Source organism: Cyanistes caeruleus, chromosome 17, assembly GCF_971803275.1.
Source record: "Cyanistes caeruleus chromosome 17, bCyaCae1.hap1.1, whole genome shotgun sequence".
Classification (NCBI taxonomy): domain Eukaryota; kingdom Metazoa; phylum Chordata; class Aves; order Passeriformes; family Paridae; genus Cyanistes; species Cyanistes caeruleus.
Window position 1 is genome coordinate 2463504 of NC_141717.1, and position 6000 is coordinate 2469503.

The window sequence follows — 6000 nt, forward strand, 5'->3', positions numbered from 1 at the left end:
GCTCCGGCTCAGAGTCACTGCCCAGCTCTCCCACCATTCCCAGGAGCCGCTCGTTCCTGCAGCTCCACAGCCCCCAGGGAGAATTCCTTGGCCATTCTGCTGCCAGAGGGAATCGCCACCACCAGCTCAGGAGCCTCTGCCAGAGCTCTGCAAGGAGGAGCCCAGAGTCACCACTCAGAGCTGGGATTGCAGCTGGGGGTGTCAGGGGCTCCAGAGCCCCACGAGTTCCTGAGAGACACAAACCAAAAGCTCTCTGCAGTCTCCAGGCAGTGGCTGCCAGCTGAGGGACAATGGCCAGCTGAGGGACAATGGCCAGCTGAGGCAGAGTGATGCCTTAGGTTTTAGTTTTTATATTTTTCATATTCTGTGCTGCCCAGGTGTGTAGTTCTGAGCTTCATATTCAGTGTCAGTGAGCTCTCTTCACAGAGCAGGCAGACAAAACAATTCCTTTTCCAGCTTGGTACCAAGGACAATTGTTACAAATTTCAGGCCCAAAAGCATTAACAAGGGTGGGCTGAAGAGAGAGAACAAGGAAGATGGGACTTCATAACCTGAAGCTGTAATTAGGCAATTAACCCAAATATGCAGATGGACCAAAACTTACAAAAATGTGAGACCTCATGATCTGTTGTCCATTTTTGTGACCATTTTTGGTCCATCTTGGGTGTAGCCCTGTCCAGGCTCTTGTAATGCCCAAGGTATGTCCTTTAAGGCCTTTTAATAAATATTTATTTTATTCTTAATTCTGTCCAGCCTCTGTTCTAGGTGAGCCTTCTCCAGGCATCAAGAGGAGCAGGGACACTGAACCACACCCTGCTCCCTCCTTCCCTCTGGCACTTGTGTCAGGTGTCAGTGCCAGGCTGGGACATCACAGCTCATCCAGAAGAGTTCAGCTTGGAAGAGACCCCTGGAGCTGGTCTGGTCTCACCCTGCTCCAGCAGGATCTCCCAGAGAATGTTTCTCAGGATTGTGTCCAGATGGCTCCTGGATCTCTCCAGGGAAGGAGACTCTGCAGCCTCTCTGGGCAGCCTGGGCTCGGGCACTGCTCGGGGAGGAAGTTCTTCCTCATGTTGATGGTTTAGTGGGAATGCTCAGAGTTTGGCCTCATTGATCTTGGAGGTCTTTTCCATCCCTAATGATTCCATGTCTAGATAGAACTTCTGGGATCAGTTCCTGCCCACTGCTGGGTCCATGGAGCAGAGCCTGGGCCCTGCCCTGAGCCCTCCCTGCTCACAGGGGCACCCAGGGCTGAGGGCCCCTCTCAGCTGGGGCTCCTCTCCAGGCTGAACAGCCCCAGCTCCCTCAGCCTTTCCTCACAAGGAGATGCTCCAGGCCCCTCACCACTGTCTTGGGCAAACCAGCCACAAACAGGAGCCACCTTGAGATCTTGAGCACCCACAGAATCTTTGTGATCTTGCTGAACGTGTTTTCATCTTCAAAATCATCTCTGAAAGCTCACAAAGGTGTCAGGAGGCTCCTGATGGCCAGAAAATGGCCAAAATCCCACAGATGTGCAAGGAGGAGACTCCAGGGATCAGATCCATTGGTTCACCTGGAAGAGCAGCCAAGCACAGCCCCAGGACAGGGCCAGGAGCTCAGCAGAGCCCCAGCTGAGGCTTAAATATCCCCACAGTGATGGATGGATGGATGGATGGATGGATGGATGGATGGATGGATGATGGATGGATGGATGATGGATGGATGGATGGATGATGGATGGATGATGGATGGATGGATGGATGGATGGATGATGGATGATGGATGGATGGATGATGGATGATGGATGGATGATGGATGGATGGATGATGGATGATGGATGGATGGATGGATGGATGGATGGATGGATGATGGATGGATGATGGATGGATGGATGGATGATGGATGGATGGATGATGGATGGATGATGGATGGATGGATGATGGATGATGGATGGATGGATGGATGGATGGATGGATGGATGGATGGATGATGGATGATGGATGGATGATGGATGGATGATGGATGGATGGATGATGGATGGATGATGGATGGATGGATGATGGATGATGGATGGATGGATGGATGGATGGATGATGGATGGATGGATGGATGGACGGATGATGGATGGATGATGGATGGACGGATGATGGATGGATGATGGATGGATGGATGGATGATGGATGGATGGATGGATGATGGATGGATGGATGGATGATGGATGGATGGATGGATGGAGGGATGATGGATGGATGGACGGATGATGGATGGATGATGGATGGATGGACGGATGATGGATGGATGATGGATGGATGGATGGATGATGGATGGATGGATGATGGATGGATGATGGATGGATGGATGGATGGATGGATGGATGATGGATGGATGGATGGATGGATGATGGATGGATGATGGATGATGGATGGATGGATGGATGATGGATGGATGGATGGATGGATGATGGATGGATGATGGATGGATGATGGATGATGGATGGATGGATGGATGATGGATGGATGGATGATGGATGGATGATGGATGGATGGATGGATGGATGATGGATGGATGGATGATGGATGGATGGATGATGGATGGATGATGGATGGATGGATGGATGATGGATAGATGGATGATGGATGGATGGATGGATGGATGATGGATGGATGATGGATGGATGATGGATGGATGGATGGATGGATGGATGGACAGATGGAGACAGACAGACCCTACAGGCACTCAGCTGAGCTCCCCAGGAGTTTTTGTAGGCCCAGCAGCCGCAGTTTGAGCCCACAGTGTGTGAAACTGTCCTGGCAGAGCTTCTGCTTTGGTTTACTGGAGCAATTTGGTCATTGTGGGGACGGGCAGTGGCGCTGCTGCTGGGCCGTGGCTGTGGCAGGGCCAGGCAGTGCCAGCCTGGTGTCCTGTGTGACCCAGTTAGAGCAGTGAGCTCCTGAGCTGATTCCGGCCGTTCCCTGCTTTAGTTCCCGCGGCTGACTCACCCCGGCCCCGTTTATCAGCCCGCACACAAAGCGCCCTTTGTGCTCCTGCAGGGAGCCAGGGGGGGCTGCCAAGGACCAGCTCAGCACCGGCTGCTGCTGCCACAGGGGATGGAGCCCTGGGAAGGGGGAGATCAAGGATTGGAGAAGGGCCACTGCCTGTCCCATGGGACAGAACTGGGACTGGGGCCCAGGGCCTGATCCCAGCCCAGAAGTCAGTGGTGAGGCAAGGAGCAGCCAGCCCTCTGTCATGTCACAGCCATGGAATGAGAGCTGGGTGTGAAGGGACCCTAAGATCACCCAAATCCCCTCCCATGGGCACCTTCCACTGTCCCAGGCTGTTCCAAACTCCCTCCAGCCTGGCCTTGGACATTTCCAGGGATCCAGGGGCAGCCACAGCTTCTCTGGGCACCCTGTGCCAGGGCCTGCCCACCCTGCCAGGGAACAATTCCTTCCCAATATCCCATCCAACTCTGCCCTCTGGCAGTGGAAGCCATTCCCTGTGTCCTGTCCCTCCATCCCTTGTCCCAAGTCCCTCTGCAGCTCTCCTGGAGCCCCTTTAGGCCCTGGAAGGGCTCTGAGGCATCCCTGGAGATCAGCAGTGGCTCTTGGCCAAGAGAGGTGCTTTTGGCTCTGGCAGCCAGAGCAAGGCAGATATCTGTGGGCACGGGAGGTGTGTGGCACAGGATTATCGAGTTTGGTGAGTATGGATGATCTGAGGACAGCTCCAGCAGGTCCATCAACTCCTCCTGCTTCCTGAGCCAGCCATGGACTTGGGAGATGAAACCCAGGTGCCCAGTTTCAAGGTTGCTGGGAGGGCAGCAAATCCTGCTGGCTGTGCAGTAATTCCCAGGCTGGTGGCTCTGAGTGGTGACGTGGGACGTTCCCAGGGCTCAGCTGGGCTCGTGTGCACAGGGCTGAAACAGAAACGTTTTTTGGGGTGAAAGAGCCAGTTTGGCCAGGCTGAAAGCAATCCATGTGTCTGCTGGTGGCTGCAGAGGCTCAGCAGAGCTGGCACCCAGCTCCCCCAGCAGTTCCTGGCTGCTCACCCAGAGAAGGGCACGGCCAGGCTGTGCCCGGTGGGGAGGAGCTGCCCTTGCCCTGCTCAGGCTCTAAGGAGCTCCACAGACCCCTGGGATCACCAAGGTGTCAGTGTCCCCCTGCTGCTGGGGACAGCCAGGCAGGAATTTCCAGGCTGGTGACAAGTTCCATCTGTCCTTGGCACAGATGCTACAAAGCTCCAGCAGGAGTGAGGCTCTGCCTGTGCCCTCGACAGGGGAAGCACCTGCACATCCCTGGGGACACCAATCCTGGGGACAAAGGGCTCACCTGAGCTGCCAGGTGTGGGAATAAACACAATGTGCAGGAGCTGTGCAGGGCGTGGGCAGCTGCTCTGACCCCAAAACCTGCCCCTAAAGGGAGCTGATCAGGCTGGGAGAATGGGATTTTGGCACTTTGTGTTCCCATTTTTGCCGTGGCTGGACCCTAAGGAGTTAACAGCAAATGCCACCTCCTGTATTTTATCTCTCCTCCATTGAGGCAGCTCTGACACTGGCAGCAGAACAATGCAAAATTCTGATTAGCTCTGGTTTTCCAGCAAGAGGGGAGGCACAAGAGGGTGGGGATTTAATACTATTCTGCATAATTTTTAATCTAAATTCCATTTCTTTTCTTTTCTTTCTCCAGGAAGCAAACAATCTAGGGGGTTTTGTACTCAATTTCTTGCTTTCATAATCTAAATGGATTGTTTGCAAGTAGGAGCCAGCTGCAAAGCTGGCAATCTCGGATCAAATCTGCCTTTCTCCTAGTTCTTTCAATCATTAATTTGCTCCTCAGCTCTGATTAGCTAATCCTGGCTGTCTTGTGGCAGTTTCCAGGGAAAAACGCTGCAGCTCCCATTGACAGAGCCGGAGCTGACGGCCGGGTGACGAGATTGATTCCTGGTGGTGCTCCTGGTTGTCACTTCCCCAGAGACAAGTGGGGTATTCTCTAGGAGAAAAGGCTGGCAGGGTTATTTCTGGAATGCTGGCATTTTGGAAATACCAGAGGATGATGCTTTCCCCTGCTCTGCGCAGGGTGTGCGAGTTTGGTACGTTTGAGATTAATTAGCTGGGCTTTAAAATAGGAATCCGCAGCAGATCCTTGCTCTGAGTTCTCTGGGTGCTGCCCCAGTTTTGGGATGTTGCTGCTGGGCCTGGGGGATGTGGCAGAGCTGCCACCAACATTTCCTAGATGGGAAACTGAGGCACAGGGCTTTGCTTGCTGCTGGATGGCGGCTCCCAGAGGTCGAGCCTCAGCAGGGATGTCTGGAAGGGGATGGGAAATGGGATGTGTTTTGTTCCAGGCCCTGGTTTGTTACACAGTGAATCAATCTTTACTCAGAGGGTGCTGAGGGCCTGGCACAGGGTGCCCAGAGAAGCTGGGGCTGCCCCTGGATCCCTGGAAGTGCCCAAGGCCAGGCTGGATGGGGTTTGGAGCAGCCTGGGGTAGGGGAAGGTGTCCCTGCCTGTGGCTGGCAGGGTTGGGATGGGCTTTAAGATCCCTTCACACCCAAACCATTCATAATTCTCTGATTTTATTAATGAATTCTATGAATTAATGAATTAATTGGTCTCAACTCCTGGGAGTGCTCCTGCCAAGCCCAGACAGGCTGGGGGTGTCCCACTGGGATGTCCCCTCCCCAGGCTGACTGCTGGCACTCACCAGAGCATCCCCTCGTGATGTGCAGCTCCCTGTGCTCTCAGTCCCACAGCTCTGGGGACAAGGACAGGGCTCTGTGACCCTTTGTGTCACCAGGCTGGCGGGGTCAGGGCTGCTGCTGGCCCCGTGTGCCCCTTCCTCACGTGCAGCTCCACAGGGCCGCTCCCTCAGCTGCTGTCTTTATTCCATTCCTTTTCCAGATGAAATTCCCCCAGTGCTGGGGGTGGATCCTTTTAATTTTCATTTGTTTCAAAGCCATACAGGGCTTACAAGCATGACAGAAATGCGCCTGGAGTGCAGGAAATGGCCTACTTATCTGCAGGAG